Consider the following 24,560-nt stretch of genomic DNA (forward strand, 5'->3'; position numbering starts at 1 on the left):
AGAATTCCTAGAGGCAGAAGGAAAAACAGTGATGAGATGAGGAAGAACATTAATTTATCAGCTTATTACAATTGGTAAACATACTTTGTCATTTTATGATCATGTGCTTTTTCTGGTATAAAAAGTTTAATAATTGTGGAGGTTCTTCAGAAAATTAAAAATAGTGCTATCCTATAAGCCAGCAACTGCACTACTATATATTTACCACAAAGATACAGATACAGTAAAAAGAAGAGCCATATGCACTCCAATGTTCACAGCAGCAATGTCCACAATAGGCAAACTGTGGAAAGAGTCAAGATGCCCTTCAACAGATGAATGGATAAAGAAGATGTGGTCCATATATACAATGGAATATTACTCAGCCATCAGAAAGGATGAATACTCAACTTTTGCATCAGCATGGATGGGACTGGAGGACATTATGGTAAGTGACATAATTCAAGCAGGGAAAGTCAATCATATGGTTTCACTCATTTGTGTAACATAAGGCATAGCATGGAGGACATTAGAAGGAAGGGGAAAATGAGGGGGGTGGTGAATCAGAGGGGGATAAGAACCATGAGAGACTATGTACTCTAGGAAACAAGCTGAGGGTTTTAGACGAGAGGGGGTTGGGACGGGTGAGCCTGGTGATGGGTATTAAGGAGGGCACATATTGCGTGGAGCACTGGGTGTTAAGTGCAAACAGTGAATAATGGAACACTAGATCAAAAAACTAATGATGCACTGTATGGTGACTAACATAACATAATAACAAAAACATTTAATATTTAATAAAAGTAAACCACTTCTTTTATAATCAAGTTTCACCTCTAGACTCAGAAAAACGCAAAAGAACTAGCTTAAAATTCTTTTTAGTGCTTAGACTTTGGTCCTCCAAATTCCCAGGGTGAATTACTAAAAAGAGTCCTCATTTTTAGTTATATAATTATATACAGCTAATTCCTCTTAATGTTTCAGTGAAGACCCATTCCTATACAATTACTTCTGGATCAGCACTGTTGGGTGTTGGCACTAAAGAGTTATTAAGGAGGAGGAGCGCCTGGCTGGCTCAGTCCATAGAGCACAAAACTCTTGATCTTGAGGTAAGTTCAAGCCCCACATTTGTAGAGATTACTTAAAAAATTAAAATCTTAAAAAAAGTTTTTAAGAAGAATAGCCAATGTTTCCATTCAGAAATGACTGTAAGGGTATTTGTATCAGATATTTATTTTTAAATGTTGTCTGCTAACCACTTCTATATCTTTGGAACTAAAAAGTGCCAGAGAACAAGAAATGATCATCTGGTCAATTACACCAAGGAACTTAAGAGTCTTTAAGAAAATTGAAAATCTATGTCAACATAATTTTTCTAGTTCCCCAGTAGAGGGCAACTTCTACACACTTTGACAGTTTAAAAAAAAAATCTATGCATACGACATCAATAAGAACCACTGTTATGTTTAAAATAAAACAATACACTTATGTCTATGAATGGATTTTCACTAACAGGTAGCTATAAAATGTCATGAAATTTTAAATATGTAATTAGGAATTGAGTACATTTAATGTGTAATTAGCATTTTATGATTAATATGTGTTATTGCAGAAACTTTAAAGTAGCAACCATTTAGGTCACTATGGTAGAACTATCAGTATCTGAAATATACAAGGCAAATGATGAGAGTAGTGTTCTTTAGTAAACATTTTGACTGAATTTCATTATGACTGAGTTCCAAATACAGCTAATGTGAATACATAAAGTCTTTAATAAGACAAATACATACAAAAAGGCCATAACGCAAACATCTCAGGATACAACTAAATGTCATTGTTATTACAGACTTTGAAATAATACTTACTAGTGTTTATGTTTTAAATGACATCAGATATAAGAATGAAACTGCACATATTTACTTAAATATATGTATATAGAGTAAAATTCTACTATAATATATGCCATTACTATATAATTTGGACATAATGTGATATGTTCTTATTCATTCATTCAACACTTATTTACTGAGCATTATGTGCCAGATACTATCCTAGAGATCAAGGATACAGTGTGACAAACTGACAAAATTCTCTGCCTTCTTAAAGCTTATACTTCCCATAATAAAAAGTAATCTGTCATAGGGCCTTCTGAAAAGATAAATCTAAAAGACAGATGCTGTGTCCTGCAATGTTAGTTTATTTTTTTCCCTAAAAAAAGGCTTTGTTTTTATTACAGATAGATATTACTTGAAAAAATGAAATAGCTCATAATCTTGATACTCAAAAGAACTCTAGTTGACCTTAAGTAATGTAAAACATGAATTTGATTGGAAAAATCTTATTTGTATAGACAAATAATGAAAAGTGAAATATCCTAGTACTTCACTCTCTGCCAGAAATGTTAAGTTTCTTGTGACTCCCTCCAGAAAATAAAATAATATACCAGTATCCATCCATCCCTTTACCCACTCACACATCCATCTAAACCTTTCTAAATTATTCAAATGTGCTCTTAAGAAAATTGTATTATATGTAGTACTTTGCACATAGATTTATTTTTCTCACTTCATGGTCCTTGAATATATAACTGCACCTCATTCTTTTATTTGACTCATTTTTTAATGTGTCAGTATTTTATAACATTCCATCTCTAAACACCTCAAACTTCTAATTTTAAAAGAAATTATACAGTTTTGTCTGAAATTGATTAAGAGCTATGGTATGTAGTGTTAATTAGTGTATGAAGACTGGGAATTCATAGACTTCAAAAAGAAGCCTGGAAAAATGACCTTTGAATTATTATGGAGAAGCAAATAAAAATAAACAAATAAAAGGAATCAGCAGCTGTTCTGGATTAAAAAAAAAAAACTTACCAATACCTCCATTAGGTCACATGTAATGTAACAATCTTTTAAAGAGTATCTCTGGTTGTGAACTAGAAATAGTAAATTTTTATAATACTTCTGTTTTATAATACTTCTGTTATAAAAAATCAATATTTTTTATTTCCACTTAAAATCTTTAACTAAATAGCTAAGAATGACCTTATCTTATTCTATTTATAATACTGCTTAATCCTGATACTTATTCCAGTATCATATTTGATGTTAAAATGTGATCAGAATTTTTAAATTTTCAAAAATATTATGCAAAATAAAATACAAAGCACTAGGTGGTGCTGTGGGACCTTCCAGATAAACCAATGCTGCAAAGTTCTTCTCTAGATAAATTAGTTGTATGGCTGATTCTATATATTTAAATGTACATTAAATATTGTTTCTAGATAAACCAATGCCACATAAGTAATAAGCATTAACATAATGCAAAAACCAAGTTGTGACAGATGACCTCAGGAACACATGACCCTTTTCATAATTATATACCTCAACTCCCATGTTAAACTACTAAAAACGTCCTTATATAATAAATGTCATTTTTGAGGCATGCTTCTCAATTAATTGTTATTTTTCACCTGACTGTAAAGTTATTTTTTTGTAAGTCCAAGAATAAAAAACCTAACAATTATTTCTTATCAAATAATTTTCTACTAGAAGATTTCTTATGTCACAGAAAAGTAATCTTATTGGTCTCTATTTTTCAATTCTCCCAGCTGTGGCTACTTGTTGTAGCAATGTTAATTCAAATGCTGAAAGCAGCCAGACTGACAAGGGAAGTGTCTGAATCAGGCGATATGTAAAATAATAAGGAGTGGGGACAACCTAGAAAAAGCAAAGAGTGTATGCATTCAAATTCAGATGAAAGACAAAACTAACACGCACACCCAGACACACACACACCACTAGACAGGTCAAAGAAAGCACATCTGTCATCTGTGTTTGCAGCACGGCCTATGGGCCACTCTGCTGTGACCTCTGACTAAGCCCCAACCTGTTCCCAGCCACTTACCTGTGAGTGCACATCTTAAAAGAAAAGTCGAGAATTTCAGTTCAAATGAAGGAATGCAAACAGTGTTTTAGTTGTTATTCTGGAATGCTTTCTTAATCACATATGTATGTTCCTCTTTAAAACAAGTTCCTAATGATTCAGGAAATAAACTATAGTAGTCAAGACCTTCAATTCTCCTGTTGGGCTGTTTCAAAGAAAAGCATAGATTTCGCAGCCTTTTTAATCAGCATGGCTTTTCCTCTCCCCACTTTTATGATCGTGGGGGGACAAAAATGAAGTATTTAATATCCGCATGGGTAGAAATATGTGATTAGACTAAACTAAAAAAGGGCAGAATTATTTTCCCTAGTAGTGATGGTGGAGCTTACATTGTAGGTACAAGATGTGATTAAAAGGAATGACAATGAATTTTTGACACATACAACAAAACTCATCTAAAGGAATGTTGTTCTTCAAGCTTGTCATTGAGAGAAGCCAAACTCATTTTTAAATGACGCATTGTTGCAAACATTTTAGTTGCCTTTAGAATAGAGCTCGTGGGCCACGTAAGAAAATAAATAAAATCATGTCACTTCTGAACTGGAAAGGACCACAGAGATGAAGAAACTTCTTGTGACTCTAGCCACACCTCACAAATCAGTTCTTCTTGAAAGATAATAAACACGGTGAACCTGCAGTCTCTAGGCGAGGCTATGTCACAGAAAGCTAAGTGATCTGATGTTTCCGGGAAGCCATGAGGGGACCACAATTTACTTGGAATAGGGAATAAGCTTTTCACCAGTAACTGAGGCAAAAATATCACATTTCAGGAATTTCAAATACTGTCTAAACAACCACAGAGTCTCCACTAAACACTAAAAATCATTTGGAATTTTTTGAGAATGTAATGGGTTCAAAAAGATACATGGAGGAAGCAGCTGAAAAGCAGAAACAGATTGGAGCCACACTGCCTGAATCCTTTCAGCTCACTTTTTCGACTCCCTGAGAAGCCGTCTCAGAAAAGAGTCTTCTGACCTATGAAGCCTCTCGTTTTTCCCACTGAAGGCCTTCTTCTAGAGCAGCAGTTCCTCCAGTGTGGTTCAGGGACCCAGGGGTCCCTAATGTGGGAGGTTGGTGAGATAAAGAACCACTTCTGTGGGGCGCCTGAGTGGCTCAGTGGGTTAAAGCCTCTGCCTTCGGCTTGGGTCATGATCCTGGGGTCGTGGGATCGAGCCCCGCATCAGCCTCTCCACTCAGTGGGGAGCCTGCTTCCCCCTCTCTCTCTGCCTGCCTCTCTGCCTACTTGTGATCTCTGTCTGTCAAATAAATAAACAAAAATCTTAGGAAAAAAAAAAACACTTCCGTGATCATTCTAAGACATCATTTACCTTTACCTTTTTCGCCCTCATTCTCTCACAATTATACAGAGAGGTTTTCCAGAGGCTACATGTTATACTGGAAGATTTGGTACAGAAACGGGCAACTCCAGCTGTCTTATATTAAGCCAGACATTAAGAGATTTGCAAGATGGGAAACAATGATACTCTTCTCATTAGTTTTTCTTTTTGTTTTGGAAAATACAGGGTTGTTTTCATAAAAATATGTAAGTTTTACAAATCATATTACATCAGGTTTATTGTTTTTAAATAAATGAAAATTTCCTAGCCTTAATTTCAAATATGATACATACAGATAGATATAACCAATGTAAATAAAAGTTCTCTGTGGTCCTCAACAAATTTTAAGAATGTAAAGAGGCCCCAAAAGTTTGAGAACAACTGTTCTTCAGGTCAGCTCTCACTTCTTCATTTCAGTCAATTCTGTCAGTATGCCCTCCTCTAAATACTTTCATGAACCTAACACTTCTACCAGAATGAGATTTTTATTAGAAGCAGGCAAGGTAGAGTGTTTTGGAGCAGGAAGTATTTCCTTGGGCAAGGCGGTCCTGACTAGCTTGATGCAGAGGGGTAAATAGTGGCCTGAGAGTTATGGGCCAGATGACATGACCCAGGGAGGAGAGGGGATTCAGGAGTCAGGAGGGTGTAATGATAAATACTTTGATTTCAAAATTTAGCCTGAAGGACCAAGCCAGGGATATCATTTTTCCCTACCTTCTCCTACCTTTTACACTTTGGGAGACTCCAACCCAGTCTCCAAACTGAAATGCAGTCCTTCACTTTTTTCCCACTAGTCTTGAAAGACCAATTATGACCTGCAACATCCTGTATGATCTCTACCTGCCTACCTCTCCATCTCTGTCCTTGCTCTCCAGCTGGCTCTCCAAGCTCTGGACACCAGCCCTAGGTCCATTTCCTTGCCTGGTTATTCTCCCTTCTACCTGCAGACTTTGGTATCCTTCAGTCATCAAGGAAGCTTTCCTGCCATTATCAATTTCTTCTGAACATGAGCTCTCCTGGTATCGTAGGCCTCCTCCGTAGTACATAACCACAGCTGCAATTTTACACTTATTGGTATGATTTTTTATTTAATGCCTGTGTCTCCTCTACTAGGCCGTAAGTTTTATGAGGGTAGGGATCATGCTTATTTTCACCTACCTTGTATTCCCTGTACCTAGTAAAATGTCTAGGGCATAGTAGGGGCTCTATTAATATTTTTGAATAAAGGAATAAATGACTTCTTGTTTCAAGGACTGATTAATAATTATAACTATAATAGGTGACATTTATTGAATACACCTGCCAGACACTGTTAACAGTATGTACTTTGCAAGTGCTTTGTAATTTTGAAAACAAGCCAATGGATAGGTGCAATCATTTTCCCCACTTATGGCTGAAGAAACCAAGTTACACAGAAGTTGGTTAATTTGCCCAAAGTCAAACAGTAATTTTTGAGGTCAGGATTTGAACTCAAGCATGTTGATTCTAGAGCCTGTAACACTGTACTGTAGTTTGTGGGCCTAATCTCCATTAATAAGGTGGGAATTAAAAAAAAAAATCATGGATCAGAGAAATCAACAACTGACTTAGCAAACTTTAAGAATTGAACTTTTGCAAACTGATGAGTGATTCTAATGGGGGAACTGTAGAATACGTTCTCAAATTAAGATATTGCTGTAGAATATGTTCTCAAATTAAGATACTGCAAAAAACAAGAGTCATTTTCATGTTAGAGCTTTAGTATATTTCTATGTTTCACTGGTTAAAGAAAGAAAAGATTATTATGCATTCTGTTTTCTGAGAGTGTAAGGGTAGTCCAAAAATAATGACAAAGCTGATGTTCTCTTCCAGCACATGTTAGAATTTGGAAAAAAATTCTTTGGTCTTTTCAGAAATTATATTTTTAAAAACAGAAGTGTATCAAAATAAAGCAATGAGCCTAAACTTTCGGAATTAAATAGATAAACGTCCCTCTCCCCAATTCGATTTAATTTGACTTAAAATTTTTAGCTGTGTTTATATCTTAACTAACACAGGTTTTACTTATATTAACGTGGTCATTTGAAATTACAAATGGCTATCTCATGACTCCTTAAGCGCAAACCATAATTGCAATTCAAATCTATTTTTTTTTGTTATCCCACCATTCTTAACAATATATATTACTATAGGAAAAACAAAGTGAAAATCTAGGAATCCTGCAAATTCTGAAAATTTATTGTCTAAAACACAGAACTGCTTTTATGTTTAAGTTCAATTTTATATTATTAGAATCTTTGTAGTTTCATTCAACAAATAATTATTAGATACTTACTCTGTGTCAGGCATATCCGAGGGATTGGGGAAACCATGATGAAGGTGGCCTGACCTCCACTTTAAAAGATTTTATAGTCTAGTTGTGGCAAAGTAAAAAGGCAAAGGCCATATAATGGGGCAAGGAATGGCTGCTTACCTCATCTCACTGAACAAGGGGTTCCAAAAGAGGTGACAGCTAAACTAAGACCAGAATGATGAGGAGAAATGGCCAAGAGATGGGCGGAGGTGAAAGGTACCTAGGAATGGTCTACAAGAGGGGAAGAGTGTGTAAAAGACGTAAAGATAAGACAGTGTTCTCATGGTGTTTAGAGGAAAAGAAAGATAGCAGGTAGTGACAGAACATAACAAATGCCACTCCCACGACAAGAATGTCACAAATTCCTCATGAAAAGATAACTAGTTATACTGCCAGCCTGGTCATTTTCTGGTAAATCAAAGAATCCTAAAGGACAATTAGATTAAGGAATACCTTGAAGAGCCTGGGGGGCTCAGCCAGTTGGGCAACTGATTCTTGGTTTCAGCTCAGGTCATGATGTTGGGATCCTGGGATTAAGCCCCACATCAGGATATCCCTTCTCACTAGGGAGTCTGCTTGAGATTCTCTCTCTTTCTCCCTTTGTCCCTCCCCCTGCTCATGTACTTTCTCTCTCTCTAAAATAAATAAATAAATCTTGAAAAAAAAAAGATTAAGGAATACCTCAAAGGGTGCCATTTGGAATTCAACTTTCCTAAGCCCTAAACTTTTTTTTTGTTTTAAATTATTACCAAAATTTCAACAAAAGCAAATATGACCTGTGCTACTAAGTGGACAGATGGTTGGATAGGGTAATAAAGTTAGGATCTTCAGATTGTCCAAATCTTCTACTGCTGGCAAATGCTTTGTTCTCTAAAGAATGTTTATTACTAGGATAAACCTACTCCTTCTGGAATTCTTCTTATTTAGCAAGGAGTTATTTCTATTCAGAAATAGAAAAAGCCAAAGACCGAAAACCCTTCACTGCATGGTAACCTATATGGCTAGTGCACTGGTGCCGTCTGCTGGGCCCCAAGTCATCAATTATGTATAAAAATGTACAGCTACAGCAGTAGCCAGTGTCGTGGGCCTGTCAGGGATTTCTTAAGAGAAACAAAAACATTTGATTGTGTCTTCTTTTAGAAAACACAGCTAGGTGACAAGAGGAAGATCTTTGAAAGGAAATGTGAATCATCCTCCAAACATAAATTAACTTCTTGTAATAAGTAAAAAATGAATGTTAAAAAAGTGCTTGAAATGAAACCAGAAATATAACTAGAGCAGAAGCCTCAAAAAATAGATATAAGAAAGGCTAACATTCGTTCATCAAAGCCACATACTTTACAACACAAATCTATTCCTTATATATTTTAGAAAAATAACTAATGGGGGTCACTAGGCTCCAACCTCTCTGAACCAAATTCAGTGGATTCAGTGTTTACAACTAGGAGTACTCAGGTTATTTGAAATAAAATGTCTTGTAATCCCCAAACCTGGCTGGCTTCTGAGGTGTGAGTTCTCATTCTAAATGAATGAAGCATGTTTACAGACTGACCAGGGAGTACTAGGACTATGAAGATTACCATGGAGAAAATGCAATCTAAGGTATCTTATGGAATTTTCCCTATTATACCAAACACAACAAAAGCTTTCACTGGGATTTCAATAAATTTAGTTCTACACACTGCTGCAGAAATTTAGTTATTCTCCCTTTCTCTAGTGAATAGCTGGGGTAGCAGCTGGTGTGTTTTGTATTTAAAATGTGAAAAGAGAACTCTCATTCTCTCTCAGTACCTACATAAATGTGCTCGAGAAAATTTGGAAAAATGATTTACTTTAAGTCAAATGACTTTATTTCCTTTACTGTAAGGTGTTTGAGATGTTTTAAACATCTAAGAGTAAGAGCCATGCTTTCAAAAAGCATATAGATTTCTTCTGAAGGGGACTACAATGCATAAAAACATATCCTTTAAATTTATGTAAATTTTAACACACATGCTTGAATGTATATCCTCATTCTTCAACATTTTCTGGGTAGAATTTTTAATGCCTAATCTCTACAGAATAATTTAGCTGACATGTAAATACTGTGAGGTAACCAAAGATACCATAATTTTGTATTACTTTAAAGAGTGCAATGGTCTCATTTTTGTCATTCCCATACAGGTTAGATCACATGTCATATTATTAAGCCAAATTCTGTAAAATTGAAAGTGTATTTAAAAATCAGCACGAAGACATTAGGGAATGACTGAAACAGATGAGAACCAAATCAATTTTCTTATTCCTTAGATTTAAAATGGGAATAATTTGTTGATCATTCATAAAAACTCTAATTTAGCAAAACAGACTCTAATGAATGCTGAAATACTTGATTTTCTTAGCTCTTGTTTTTTATACAATTGCTTTCTGTCAGTTTGAATGTGAAAAATTTCAACACCTTTAAAGATTTGCAATTCACATGACCTGTGATACATGACACAACACATCAAATTAACTACTTGTTACCAATGCAGTCCATTAAACAAGAAAAAGCCTCAGTTGCACAACTACTATGGTTTAATGTATTGACTTCCATATTTTTACTTCCAAATACAGTTAATTGAACATTTTGCAAATTCAGTGAGAAATTCAACTATTTAAAAATACCTTTCACTATGAATTTTTAAATATTTTACTACACACATGATATGTGAAGAAAGTCTTCAGTTACCTATCTGCTATGTGACAGGTGCTTTACATAAATTATCTCATTTAATCCTCAGAAATATATTATTGACTATTGCTCTGAGAAGGTATATAACTTGTCCAGGGTTCCAAAGGCTACTTACTGAGAGCTCCTCATGTTACTCTACCACTCAGTAGCATTTGACTTCCTCTTTCTTGAAACACTTTGTTCCTTTGGCTTCTGGAATACTACAAACTCCTCTTTACCTTCTCCTAGATCTTCTTCCTTCAATCCAGGTCTCTTATAAGACCTTTCCTGACCACCCTCCACACAACCCCCCCCACACACACACACTACACCTATCTACCCTTCCCTACCACTTTCTATTCCTTTATCTTGCTTTATTTTTGTTCATAAAACCCATCACCACTTGACATTACATTTAGTTATTTGCTTGTTGTCTATTTCCCCTGCTATTCACCCATCCCCACTGCCCAACTAAGCTCCCCAAGGTCGAGATCCATAAGATTGGGATCTTGTTTGTCTCTACCCTCCCCCATCTTCTCAGTTACCACAACAGTGCCTGGCACCAAGTAAGCCCCAATAAATGTGTTGAATAAATGAATGGCTCAAAGTTGTGGAGCTACAATTTGAATCCAGGTATTTTCAACTCTAAGTTGATGCTAATTTTACTACATCTGTTATATTTTAATTTCAAATATAGCACACCTTTATTAAAAGTTTCTTAAGAGTAAATTCACATTCTTTATAAGGAATTCTAGAGCCCTGTACCTTTCTGCACCACCCAAAGCCCGTAACTGAAGAGAGCTGCTTTACTGAAAGAAAGGGAGTATAGGATCACATAATCCAAGAAGAAAGAAAAAATGAGCTACTATTTATTATGCACTCACTTTGTTCTGAGTTATATATGTATAGTGCATATGTATACACATATCTATATTTGAATGTGTTTATTTCTGTATGTATATAACTCATTTACATTTAACCCCCATGGCAATAATATAAAGCAGGTAATATTTATCTTTTATTTTTAGATGTAGACACAGAGGCTCACAGAGTTATTCACAGTCACCCATAGTCACCCAAGAGGGTCCCAATAATCTTTGTGTGTGGGGACATATGCCTATGGTAAAATCTTTATTTCTCAATCTTTTTTGCCAACCTGAAATATTTTTGAAGCAGAATACTGAGAAAAGAGAAACAATTGCACAGCATTTAATATTCCAGAATGCTTCTTTTCATTCCGAAAAGCCTCAAGCAACTGGCAAAGAAGGTAAAACAGATAAAATGAGGACTTCTCTCTGGGGCAGGAACCACTCATTTACCTTCTAGCTTAAAGCAGTAACTGTGCTCTACCATAGGTTCATTGTCCACTTTCAAGCTATACACAAAAGGTAGAACTAAGATTGTTGGAAGCAACTTATTTGAGGAGAGTTATCACTGGAACACGTAATTATCCCCTTGCTTCTCCAAGGTGGTTCCCACCCAAGGTAAGTGAGGAGATCTTCAGAGAACCAGCTGGAGAATGTGTCCCCCTGGACTTTGGGGAATGGGAAACGGGAATACCAGAGGGTGTTCTCTTCCTAGAGAAGCTTGAAGCTGAGAGGCTATGAGGGGAGAGAGGCTACAGTGGGAGCAAACTGTCAGTTTTCCACTGGTCAGGCAAATATGTCACTTGACCTAAAGAGGAAAACTGGTCTTGAGTCATTCTGCTCAGGATTCCACCCAGAGAAGCAGATCACTAAAACCCGAGAGCTGTGGCTGTAGTTGTAAGAGAATCGTTGCCCATACCAGGCAATGTTGAATTAGGATGTTTTTAGTGAAGTAGGATCACTCAGAAACCCACAAAAGCACCCCTGCAAGAGAAAGACCTAGACTTTGGAGATGCACCATTTTCAGAGGGCAAAGCCTGATTACAACCCAAGGCACATCAGACTTTGTCCATTCTTCTCTAGTCCCTCCTTCCCCTATGTGCTTGATCCTGGAGGGAACAAAAATGGTGGCTCAAGAATGGGACAGCAGGTAGGCCAATGAAAAGAGAAGAAACCTATTATAATTCTCCCCTCCCTACGGCAGATTATTGACTATGAATTGATGGGGGGCAGGGAGAGCTTCTAATTGAATACAAGACTAAAGTTTAGACATTAGACTGCACTAGGTTTTACATTTTTACATATATCTGATACATATACATGTGCCTGGGTAACCCCCCACAAAGATACAAATAGAAAGCATTTCTAATAATCTAGAAAGATTTCTTATGCTTCCTCCAAGGCAATATCCACCCTGCTGAAAGTTATCACTACTTTCACTTGTATCACAATGATGTAATTTTTCTTACCTTAAACTTCATATATATGAAGTCATAGATATGAACTCTGTGTCTGCCTTCATTTTTGCTCAATCATGTCTGAGAGAGTTAAATTTGTTTTCAGGTGGAGTAGTAGCTCATCTTTTCCAATTAAATTTTGTGCTCTATTATATGAACACTCTATCAGAATTTATCCATTCTCTTGATGATGGACATTTGAACCTTTCCATTTTGATCTATGAAAAAAAAAAAAAGTTGCTAAAACCTTCCTGAACTTGTCTTCTGGTGGACATATGCACTCATTTCTGTTGAGTAAATATCTGAGAGTAGAAGTGCTAAGTCATAGGATAGGCATATGTCCAGCATTAGTAGCTATTCCCAAACAGCTTATCAAAGTACTTGTAGCATTTTCTACTCCCATCAGCAATGTATGTGAATTTCAGTTAATAGATGTCTGCATTAATACTTGATACAGATAATTTTTTCCAATTTTAGCCATTCTGATACATGTACACTGGTATCTCATTGTGGCTTTAATTTGCATTTTCCTAATGACTACTGAGTTCTTTTCCATATGCTTTTTGAAGATCTGGATATCTGCTTTTATGAAATGACTATTCAAATATTTGCCTTTTTCTTATTGTTACCTATATTTTTTATTGATTTGTATGAGCTACTTACATAGTCAGGATAGAAGTTGGATATCTGACAGATAATGTGCCTATTCTAAATATCTTCTCCAACTCTCATGGTTTCCTTTTATCCTCTTAATGGTGGTTTCTGTTGAACAGTGTTTTTAATTTTAATGAAGTCCAACTGATCGATCTTTCCATATACAGTTACATTTTTGTGACTTAAGAAAACATTCTCTGTTTTCTTCTAATGGTTTGGACTTTTTAGCACCCAAAAGTGGCTGGAAGAACTATGGGCTCATCCTGAATTTTCGTCTAAAAAAATAGAAGGATTTTACAGAGCAGAAGTGTGCTAATGAGGGCCAATAATACTGCTCTCTGCAGTATTGAATGAGTCTGCAGTATTGAATGAGTCTAGCTCATTCAATAAGTCAGTTATACTTGGTTTGACTATGAAGATTCATTTGAGGAGTAAATATATCTTTAAAAATTTTTTTTAAATGAATAATTTTCCTAGTGTGCATATTAGACATTCCTGATTTATTACTTGTTTATGATATATGATATATATATCTCCTACTGTGTATATTATATATTCCTGATTACTTAAGTTTATTTTTATATATATTTATCATAGATGTGATAAATATATATCATATCTATATGATATCATATAGATATATATTTATCACATCTATCTATATATGATAAATATATATCATATCCATATATCTAATATATAATAATAAACTTAAGTAATAAATATATATATATATATGGCAGAATCAGAAGACTTTCCATTAGTGAATATATATCAGATACCTTAGGGCAATCTACACCAAGATACATTTCTTTTATAATTTGATTTTCCTAGTTTGTGTGTCATATTGAAAAGATTCTGGGCAGAAATTTAGAAATGTTTCCAGTCTACCCCATCATTGACTACCTAGTAGATAGCTCATCCATATCCATACCGTTGATTTTATTACTGTTTATTTTATTTTATTACAGTTGATTTTCCAAAACTATATTACAAGGTTGGATTTGGATTTTTTTTTTAAAGATTTGTTTATTTTTAGAGAGAGAGAGCACACATGAGCAGGTGGAAGGTAAAATAGAGTGGGAGATGGGACACTCCCCAGCAGACTCCTTCCTGAGCAGGGAGCCTGCTCAAGGGGCTCAGTCTCCCACCTGACCCAGGGCTTGATCTCCCAAAGCAGGAGATCATGGCCTCAACCAAAACCAAGAGTTGGACTCTTAATACACTGAGCCACTCAGGCACCCTGGATTTGGATTTCTAATCTGTCTTTTACCTGGCATCCACCCAGTGGATGAAACCTAGGACTCATCCTTAATCTTTTCCCCCTCCCCTGCTACTTCTATACTCATCAAGGACTCCCTAGTTTACTTCTAAAATAATCAATACATCTTTGCTTTTCATCGTTCCCACTGCCACCACTATACTCTAGGCCAATGTTCTTTTTCCCTTTGAATCACAACACAGCCTTCTCATTAGTCTCCACACCTCCAGTTCTGCTCTGCTCCCATCCATTTTCCAACTGCAGTCAAGGTGGCCTCTCTAAGTTAGTGATAGCTATGTCGTCTGTAGCACTAACTCTGTGCTTGGTAGTTTATAACCATGATCTCACTTCATGTTTATAACAACCTTAAGAGGGAGGTATTTTATTTCTCCTTCTGTTCCAATGGAGTCACTGAATCTTAAAGAGTAAGAGTACTTCCCCAAGGACATTTAGTAAAGAAAGAGTCTACAAACCTGATCAGATCACTCCCTCCATTTGTCTTTAAGTTCACTGAATGAACCAGGTTATTTCTCTGTGCTATGTCTCTCTGCATGCTGCTCCCTCTGCCTGGAACATATTTTCTCTACTCTTTAACCCCCAAACCCCTTTTTCCTGATATCTTATCTTTCAGACATTAGCACCCCTGAGATCCCTCAGAATTAAAGTCTCTACTTACGTACTCTCTAGTTTCCTAACTTCTCCTGTCATAGCATTTATCATATTTTATTTTAATATGTATTTAACTCTCTTCTCCTCTAAATGCAAATTCTGTAAGGGGAGGAGTGGTCTATCTTGCTTATTACTCTTCCTATGACACACACATAATACCTGACCTTCATCAAATATTAGTTAGGAGGCGTGCAGCAAATATTAGTCAAAGGAAAAAAATAGTGGCAAGACATTTTTGATTCGTCAGTTGTTTGGTAAGAAATACAACGAACCCACAAAACTGCAAAATAAACCATCTGATAGGTATTATAACTCTTATCAAAAAGCCCTCAGCCAGATCACCAGGAAAGTTATAAACTTGCTTGAAGTTCCTTGCGTGCAGTGTCTGTATCTTACCATTTCTGTGGTGCTTTCTATATAACGTACGTTTATTATATGACTGTCAAGCAGAATTGCTCACAGAGAGGCTTCTCTTTGGATGATCTTCCCCATCTATCACTACAAGCATAGTTCATGCCTCCCCTCACATGAAAATACAGACTGGTGTGGAGCCAGACTTCCTGTGCTCAAATTCTAGTTCCACCAGGTATATGACCTTGACAAATGAATAAACCCTTATATACCTCAGTATCTTCTTCTGTAAAATGGAGATCGTAACTGTGCCTATTTCATAGGGTTGGTGCAAGGATTCAGTGGATTAATACAAAGTATTAGAATGGTGTTAGACATAGAGAAAGTACTGTGATCGTGCTGCTGCTGCTGCTACTAGTTATACAGCAACTACTAATACCGCTACCCCCGCACTGCCAGTGAAATGACTCCTCCTCTTCTCTAAACTTCTTGAAAGCAAATGCATTAGTTCTCTGTTTACCTCCTTCCACACTGTCTCACACATCATTGGCTTGAAATAAATATTCGTTTGATAAACTGAGAGATTATTGTATTTCTAAAAAGAGCCAATGCCAGGCAGAGTCAAAGATTTCCTTTCAGGTGGTCAAAGGTACGCTGTTTATTCCAAGCTAAGTCAAAGTTGTGTTCTGTAAGTAAGCTGGAAGAACAGACTTTGGAAAGCTTTAGAAGAATTATTTTGATGGAGCCAATTAAAAAGGAACTGCTAAAGCAAAAGCACAGAGAGGATTAGGTCACTGATTCTTGCTTGCTTTCCCAAAATTCTGACAAGTGCACAGTTTAAGGGAAAAAAAAAATAAGCCAGTAAACAGTGGTAGCTGCTTCCATTTCCTTTTTAAATACTACTTTCATCAGACAGTAAGTATCCACTGAGGTAATGCCCCCAAAAAGCACTGGCCAATCCTGGGCATCAACTAAAGACATGAGATCCATAAACTGAGTAAGGTATCGGGGTATCTATATTTCTACCTCTGATTATTATTCATTAGGATTATATTATTAGAGCTTAATATCCAGTAAATATAGAAAATATATAGTTTTACCAAAAATTATGACTCATTAATAATATCTTTTATACTCTAAGAAAGCACAAAGCAAAACACTATTTTATATTTATACAAATACTGAGTTCAGTCAATAGTAAAAATTAAGTCAAAGTTTGCTTCTTTTGCATCAAGAATCTCTATTTGCATTATTATTTTAAATTTTGATCTGGATGTCTATGCAAGATACAGTTAATTTACATACATGATTTTTAAAATTACAAAGTATACATCAAAAAATTACTTAGTACCTTGCAGTTGATGGTGGCTGACTTTATGACTGCATTTAACATTAAAGTTTATCTCTTAAACTTAAAGCACTGTTAAATCATTAGATTCAGGCTCAAAAGTTTAATAAATCAGAATTTTCTTATTCTTGATAAATAATGCTTCATAATTATAACACTTAGTGTTATGGGCAGGATGGTCACCAAGTTATCAATATTTGAAAGTTCTGCTCAGGCTCCTTAGGGTGGGTTGATATACAGTTTCTATTTCTCGATATATAGCATTTTTATTTAAATGAAGCAATGGCTTCAGCACTCAAATTCTAGAGTCAGAGAGGTCCATTTCATTGAGTCTTGGCTCTATTACCTACTGGCCATGAGTTCTTAAGCAAGTTATTTAATGTCCCTATGTCTTCTTCAGTAAAACTCAGATAATACAGGTTTGCATCCATTCCCCAAAAATCTTGGAGCCAAATGGGTTTCTAAATAATATATCATATATAATATATACTAATAATATATTATTGATTATATATAATACATATGAACATGTATTAGTCTTTTCTATATATTACATACAATGTATATATTACACACACAAAACACACACACACACACAAAGTATCCATTCTGCTGGGTTCTTAGGAAGCACTCTATAATCAAACCCATTATATATTTCTGAAGCAACACACATTAGTATTCATATTTAGTGAAATAAATAAAGTAAAAAAAAAGAAGAGTCTCATGTCATTTCAGATCAGATACTTCCCTGACCCAAACTCTTTTGATTCTGCTCTTGGTTTTCAGAACTTTTCTGTTTCTAACTGTGGACAAATAATCCTTCCTTCATGGGTTGTGGTAAGTATTAAATGGTAACGTGCATGGAGAGCACACAGCCCATATTAAAGTCATATTTAGCTCTCAGTGTTGTCTCTGTCATCAAGAGTATTATAATTTTGACAAACTACAAAATACATTAAAGTGTTAAAAGTGATGATTGCTGACTGATGGAATCCCAAATGAATTTTATCTCATTATCTATAGCTTCCTATATTTTATGAATTCTATGTAATGGACACTTACTATTTTTAGAATAAAACAGCTTTATACAATTTAAGAGAATATTTATTCTGCCTTCATCTAAACGTATTTACTTTCTCAAGTCACTGTATTTCCTTCTAGATTTTCTTCATCTTGTGTTTTCTTCTATCACACAGATAAAAATTCTTCTGAGTTTCTGTGTTGAAAATGTTTTTGGGTTATAAATTCATTAGAGACAAAGAAACTTTATTCTTTGACTCCATAATCAGATTTTTTTTCTCTTCTGACCAACCAATAAGCATGGCTATTTTTGGGTACTCACACTAAAAACATGGTTTAGCTAATGTACAAGGTATTTCTTCAGTTCCTGAGTTACTGGAATAATGTATTTATAAATCTGTGAACTGTTTGATGTCATAAAAGTAAGATATCAGGATGAATACCAAAATTCTCACATTAATTCTAACAGTTATAGTCTTCTGCCTCCATAAAGAATATTTTAAACTTACAACAAAAAACTGAAACCAAATAACACGAGGCAAACAAAACAAAACAAAACAAAAACTTCCTTATTATTGCAGAGTACAGTGTTAGCCAATAGAGCTTTCTGCAAATGATGGAAATTTTCCACAGTCTGCACTATTCAACACAATAGCCACATGTAGCTATTAAACACTTGAAATGTGGCTAGTGCAACCAAGGGCCTCCATTTTAAATTTTATTTGATTTTCTAATTAATTTAAATGTAAATGTAATTAGCCACATGTGGTTAGTTACTAATGTATTGGATAGTGCAGGCCACAAAACTCCAGTTGTTTATGCAGTCCTTTTTAATGGAGACATTCACTGTCACTTCTATTTTAAAATGATTTGTAATGTTATCCATATGATGAAATTTGAGAGGTTTCTTCCTGTAATTTTACTTGGAAAGAATCATTGAAAATCAAATTGTCAGACCCTCCATGAATGAAAGTTTCTGCTTCATTGGGCTATGCTGGTGGCAGTTGGCTAAAGAATTTATACTTCATTCAATGTTTGTGCTTGTTTGTATCTATTCTCTGGTTCTTTATCTACCCACATTACCAATTATGTCTAACAAATAAATATCGCCAAAGTGGCTTCGGGATGACAACAATTAAAAACAAAATAAAACAAAACAAAACCAACAACAGAACAACACAGTCAATTAATAAATGAACCTTCCATCAAAGAACAAGGCAAGTAACAAAGCCAATTAAAAAAAATCTCTCATAGTCCAAAGAAAAAAGCCCCTTTAAATTCTACCTCACTACACTGACCCTATTGCTCAGTATTAAAAACTTTGCGCAATTTTTGGAAACATCCAGAAAGCTTCTGTTTCCGCAGTCATTATACTGCAGCTCACAATTAACACTGCTAGACTCCTTTCTAATCAATCATTCACTAAGATGTCTAGCATTTCGTTGGAGCCCCTTACCTCAACATCACAACGGTTTAAGAGATGACACATGTCTGTGTACTTTTCAGAATAAAAGACAGACTTTAAGCAAGTTTTAACACTAAATGAGAACAAGGGTAAGAGAAGAGAAATCAACCCTTTTAGTCAAAGTTGAGCTTCCAGCGAGCTGCAGGCAGTGCACAGCATGACGGAATCTGGCTCCAGAAAGTGCCCATGTGTTGACAGCTGAGTAAGAGTTTGAAGGCTTAATGGTACAAATGTTCTGTCAATGGTACTGTGACACAGGGTTTTACTTCACCAGAACTGCCAAAATCTCCAAAGCTGTTGACAACCAGCGACGGGAAATTAATTCATTCTAGGCTTTGACATTAAATTAGCAAGTTATTATATTTACAAGTTATTTATATTATATTTACATATATTTACAAGCCCTGACTTGATTAGCTGAAGAAAACAAAGGATCCTTTGGTCCAGCCTATAACTTTAAAGGAGTAAGACCTAAAGACCATAAAAAATACACTAAATACACTAGATACTAAATTAGGATTGTGTAACATTTTTTAAGATTTTTTATTTCTTTTCAGCGTAACAGTATTCATTGTTTTTGCACCACACACAGTGCTCCATGTAATCCATGCCCTCCTTAATACCCACTACCTGGTTCCCCCAACCTCCCACACCCCCACCCCTTCAAAACCCTCAGATTGTTTTTCAGAGTCCATAGTCTCTCATGGTTCACCTCCCCTTCCAATTTCCCTCAACTCCCTTCTCCTCTCCATTTCCCTTTGTCCTCCATGTTATTTGTTATGCTCCACAAATAAGTGAAACCATATGATAATTGACTCCATCTGCTTGACTTATTTCACTCAGCATAATCTCTTCCAGTCCCGTCCATGTTGCTACAAAAGTTGGGTATTCATCCTTCCTGATGGAGGCATAATACTCCATAGTGTATATGGACCACATCTTCCTTATCCATTTGTCCGTTGAAGGGCATCTTGGTTCTTTCCACAGTTTGGCGACCGTGGCCATTGGTGCTATAAACATTGGGGTACAGATGGCCCTTCTTTTCACTACATCTGTATCTTTGGGGTAAATACCCAGTAGTGCAATTGCAGAGTCATAGGGAAGTTCTGTTTTTAATTTCTTGAGGAATCTCCACACTGTTCTCCAAAGTGGCTGTAACACTTTGCATTCCCACCAACAGTGTAAGAGGGTTCCCCTTTCTCCACATCATCTCCAACACATGTTGTTTCTTGTCTTGCTAATTTGGCTACTCTAACCGGTGTAAGGTGGTATCTCAATGTGTTTTTAATTTGAATCTCCCTGATGGCTAGTGATAATGAACATTTTTTCATGTGTCTGATATTATGTAACATTTTAATCAAGTACAAATTCAACTTACGTCATGGGTGAGAGATCTCTAAAAGGAAAGTTTCCCCAAAAGTATGAATACTCAAAATAATCTGGGAGTAAATTAGAACCAGTAACACATAGCTCCTTCCAATGTCTAGAATAACATGTAAATATAAAGATACTTCAGTCTATAAAATTACTTCCATTGCCAACATTCAGTAGTTTTGGAACTCTAAAGATTTTCTTAGGCACCTCAGTTTGTGGTTTTTTGTTTGTTTGTTTTTTAATTTAATTTAATTTTTTTTTTTCAGTGTTCAAAGATTCTTTGTTTATGCACCACACACAGTGCTCCAAGCAATATGTGTCTCCTTAACTGATACCCATCAGGCTCAGGCAACCCGCCACCACCCTCCACTCCAAAACCCTGTTTGTTTCCCAGAGTCCACAGTCTCTCATGGTTTGTCTCCCCCTCTGATTTCCTCCAACTCACTTTTCCTCTCCAGCTCCTAATGTTCTCTGTGTTATTCCTTATGCTCCACATGTAAGTGAAACCATATGATAATTGACTCTCTCTGCTTGACTTATTTCATTCAGCACAATCTCTTCCAGTCTTGTCCATGTTGATACAAAAGTTGGGTATTCATCTTTTCTGATGGAGGCATAATATTCCATTGTATATATGAACCATATCTTCTTTATCCATTCATCTGTTGAAGGGCATCTTGGTTCTTACCACAGTTTGGCGACTGTGGACATTGCTGCTATGAACATTGGGGGCAGATGGCCCTTCTCTTCACTACATCTGTATCTTTGGGGTAAATACCCAGGAGTGCAATTGCAGGGTCATAGGGTAGCTCTACTTTTAATTTCTTAAGGAATTTCCACACTGTTTTCCAAAGTGGCTACACCAACTTGCATTCCCACCAACAGTGGAAGAGGGTTTGCCTTTCTCCACATTCTCTCCAACGAAGAGGGTTCGCCTTTCTCCACATTCTCTCCAACACTTGTTTTTTACTGTCTTGTTGATTTTGCCCATTCTAACTGGTGTTAAGGTGGTATCTCAATGTGGTTTTGATTTGACTCTCCCTGACTGCTAATGAAGATGAACATTTAATCATGTGTCTGTTAGCCATTTGTAGGTATTCTTTGAAGAAGAGTCTGTTGATGTCTTCTGCCCATTTTTTGATGTGATTATCTGTTTTGTGTGTATTGAGTTTGAGAAGTTCTTTATAAATCTTAGATATCAGCCCTTTGTCTGTAGTGTCATTTGTGAATATCTTCTCCCATTCTGTGGGTTGCCTCTTTGTTTTGTTGACTGTTTCCTTCGCTGTGCAGAAGCTTTTGATCTTGATGAAGTCCCAAAAGTTCATTTTTGCTTTTGTTTCCTTTACCTCTGGAGACAGGTCTCCAAATGAAAGAATTTGGTGTGGCCGATGTCAAAGAAGTTACTGCCTATGTTCTCCTCTAGGATTTTGATAGATTCCTGCTTTACATTGAGGTCTTTTATCCATTTTGAGTTTATCTTTGTGTATGGTGTAAGAGAATGGTTGAGTTTCATTTTTTTATACATAGCTCTCCAATTTTCCCAGCACCGTTTATTGAAGAGACTTTCTTTTGTCCACCATATATAAAAAGACGGAAAAGCATTCCATGCTCATGGATCAGAAGAATAAACATTGTTAAAATGTCTATACTGCCTAGCGCAATCTATACTTTCAATGCCATTCCGATCAAAATTCCACTGGCATTTTTCAAAGAGCTGGAACAAACAATCCTAAAATTTGTATGGAACTAGAAGAGACCCCGAATTGCTAAGGAAATGTTGAAAAAGAAAAAGAAAACTGGAGACATCACGTTGTCTGATTTTAAGCTTTACTACAAGGTTGTGATCACCAAGACAGCATGGTACTGGCACAAAAACAGACACATTGACCAGTGGAACAGAGTACAGAGCCCAGATATGGACCCTCAACTCTACGGGTCAAATAATCTTTGACAAAGCAGGAAAAAATATCCAGTGAAATAAAGGCACCTCAGTTTTAAGTAAATAGTGACAAGTTATTTTGAAAGCTACGTAGCCTACACTAGGCCTTGTCTTGTCTTGCATACCTGCAGAACCTATCAGGGGCACTTATTCTGTGACTTACAGTATCTTCTATTAAGACTTACTATTCATGACTATTATTGCAAAAATGAGGTAGCAAGCCACTGGGGAGAAGAACACCACCTCTCTCACATATTCCTCCAGCAGGTGTGCTGTATTAGTTAAGATCATGGACCCTGGAATCACACATCCTGGGTTCAAATGCTGCTCTGCCACTTAATATCTATGTGACTGTATTGAAGCTATCAAATCTCGCTGGGCCTCGGTTTCCAAAAAAGGATAACCATGGTACATACATACTTTAGTGTTATCACAAGGATTAAATATATTTATCCATGCTAAATGCACAGTAGTTCCTGGTACTTGGTAAGCATGCAAAAAATACTGGTTAACATATTATTATTAATTTTTGAACAGATAGTTTAAAAATAATAAAACAGCTTCATTTTTAAACATCAGATATCAAGGTGAATAGAGAGAAAAAAGGCTGATAAAGCAAACGGGGTTATCCTCTTTGGAATATATCTTTGCTGGTAATATTGACACCTAAATTCTTTCATCCTAAATGATGTTTCTATGAACCCTCACCATTTGATTCATATAACATGAGGGCTCCACAGCAGACAAATGAGGCTTATTCCTAAGGCCTGATTACCGATAGAACATAAAATGAGTAATGTTAGAGGCATTATCTTTGTTATTACAGCGAATGATTTATTCTGTAACATAGCTCAGGGATCCCAATATTAACATATCTCACAGCAATCAATCATATTCAATCTTGACTTTCAAATCTTTGGAAAACATCAAATGATACTCCTAAGCGTACAGCTTAATTGTATAGACTGCTGATGTGGACAATAATGCCATTAGTGGGGCCCAAAAAGCTAAATCAGCAGTACTGAATATGAAAATGAAAGAGGTTGGAGTTCTGAAGAAAAAGAGTTAACCCACCAATTTAAACAAGATAAAAACACTAAAAATAATTTGCAGAACAGTGGTCCTCATGCCTCTAATAAACATGCGTCAGAATAAACAAAATCACAGAAGTAGAAAGTAAAAAAAAAAAAAAAAAAGTCAATTAAAATAAAGTCACAGGGTGCAGTAGAGAATTATTTCTGGCAGTTATTTGATATAATATGGTTAATACTTCTAGTCAGTCAAATTAACACAATTTTGCCACTGTAGATTTACAGTCACAAAATGCACACTCCCAAGAGGCTTGTTCCAAGAATCAGAGTAACAAATTCTTTTCAGACAGAACAACTTACCCATTTTGTTCAGAATGTAAGTTATGAAAGAGAAATCATCCCTCAGAACCAAATTAATTTTCTCTCCATTCACAGTTGGCCATCTTTTCCCTCCTTGACTTCCCCTTCAAAGTCCTTGAATAGAAACCAGGCCATTTATCGCTCCATTTGTATCAACAGATATGCTTTTATTTCTTATCGGTCTGCCTATTCGTATCATGTGTACTCCACCATGTTATTGATTGAAAGAAGCTCAGGCAAGGTGGTGTCAGCTTCTATTCCTAAAGGGAGTCCCCTGAGCAGATTGGTGAAGCACTTAAGGTCAAGTCAGAATTGTCTGTTTCTATATTAAAACTGCAAGGGCACAAAGAAAAATGTAGAACTCCCAAGCATGCAAAACAAATACCAGCATTCAGCCGTTTTTGTTTTTATCCTCACCCACGGAGCGCAGAGGGCTCTTTGCCACTTTTCATGGTAAAAAAGTTAGCTTTGTAGAAAGAA

At 35.9% G+C, this 24,560-nt stretch overlaps 1 protein-coding gene and 1 long non-coding RNA gene across 4 annotated transcripts in view; one reads left to right on the forward strand and one right to left on the reverse strand.

Moving 5' to 3' along the window:
* SLC10A7 (solute carrier family 10 member 7) overlaps positions 1–24,560 on the reverse strand; it is a 257,565-nt gene that overhangs the window by 87,454 nt on the left and 145,551 nt on the right. The gene's annotated exons all lie outside the window — the stretch shown is intronic.
* The window catches only part of LOC132000025 (uncharacterized), an 87,016-nt gene that overhangs the window by 52,408 nt on the left and 10,048 nt on the right, over positions 1–24,560 (forward strand). The window contains exons 6-8 of one of the 2 annotated variants that reach the window (XR_009399160.1): positions 279–427; positions 964–1,088; positions 4,695–5,133. This is a non-coding gene — a long non-coding RNA (uncharacterized LOC132000025). Of the gene's footprint in view, positions 1–278; positions 428–963; positions 1,089–4,694; positions 5,134–24,560 lie in introns of those variants that run through there. The other variant, XR_009399159.1, reaches the window with a different exon arrangement.

The sequence above is a fragment of the Mustela nigripes genome, chromosome 1, assembly GCF_022355385.1.
Source record: "Mustela nigripes isolate SB6536 chromosome 1, MUSNIG.SB6536, whole genome shotgun sequence".
In the NCBI taxonomy this organism is placed as follows: Eukaryota; Metazoa; Chordata; class Mammalia; order Carnivora; family Mustelidae; genus Mustela; species Mustela nigripes.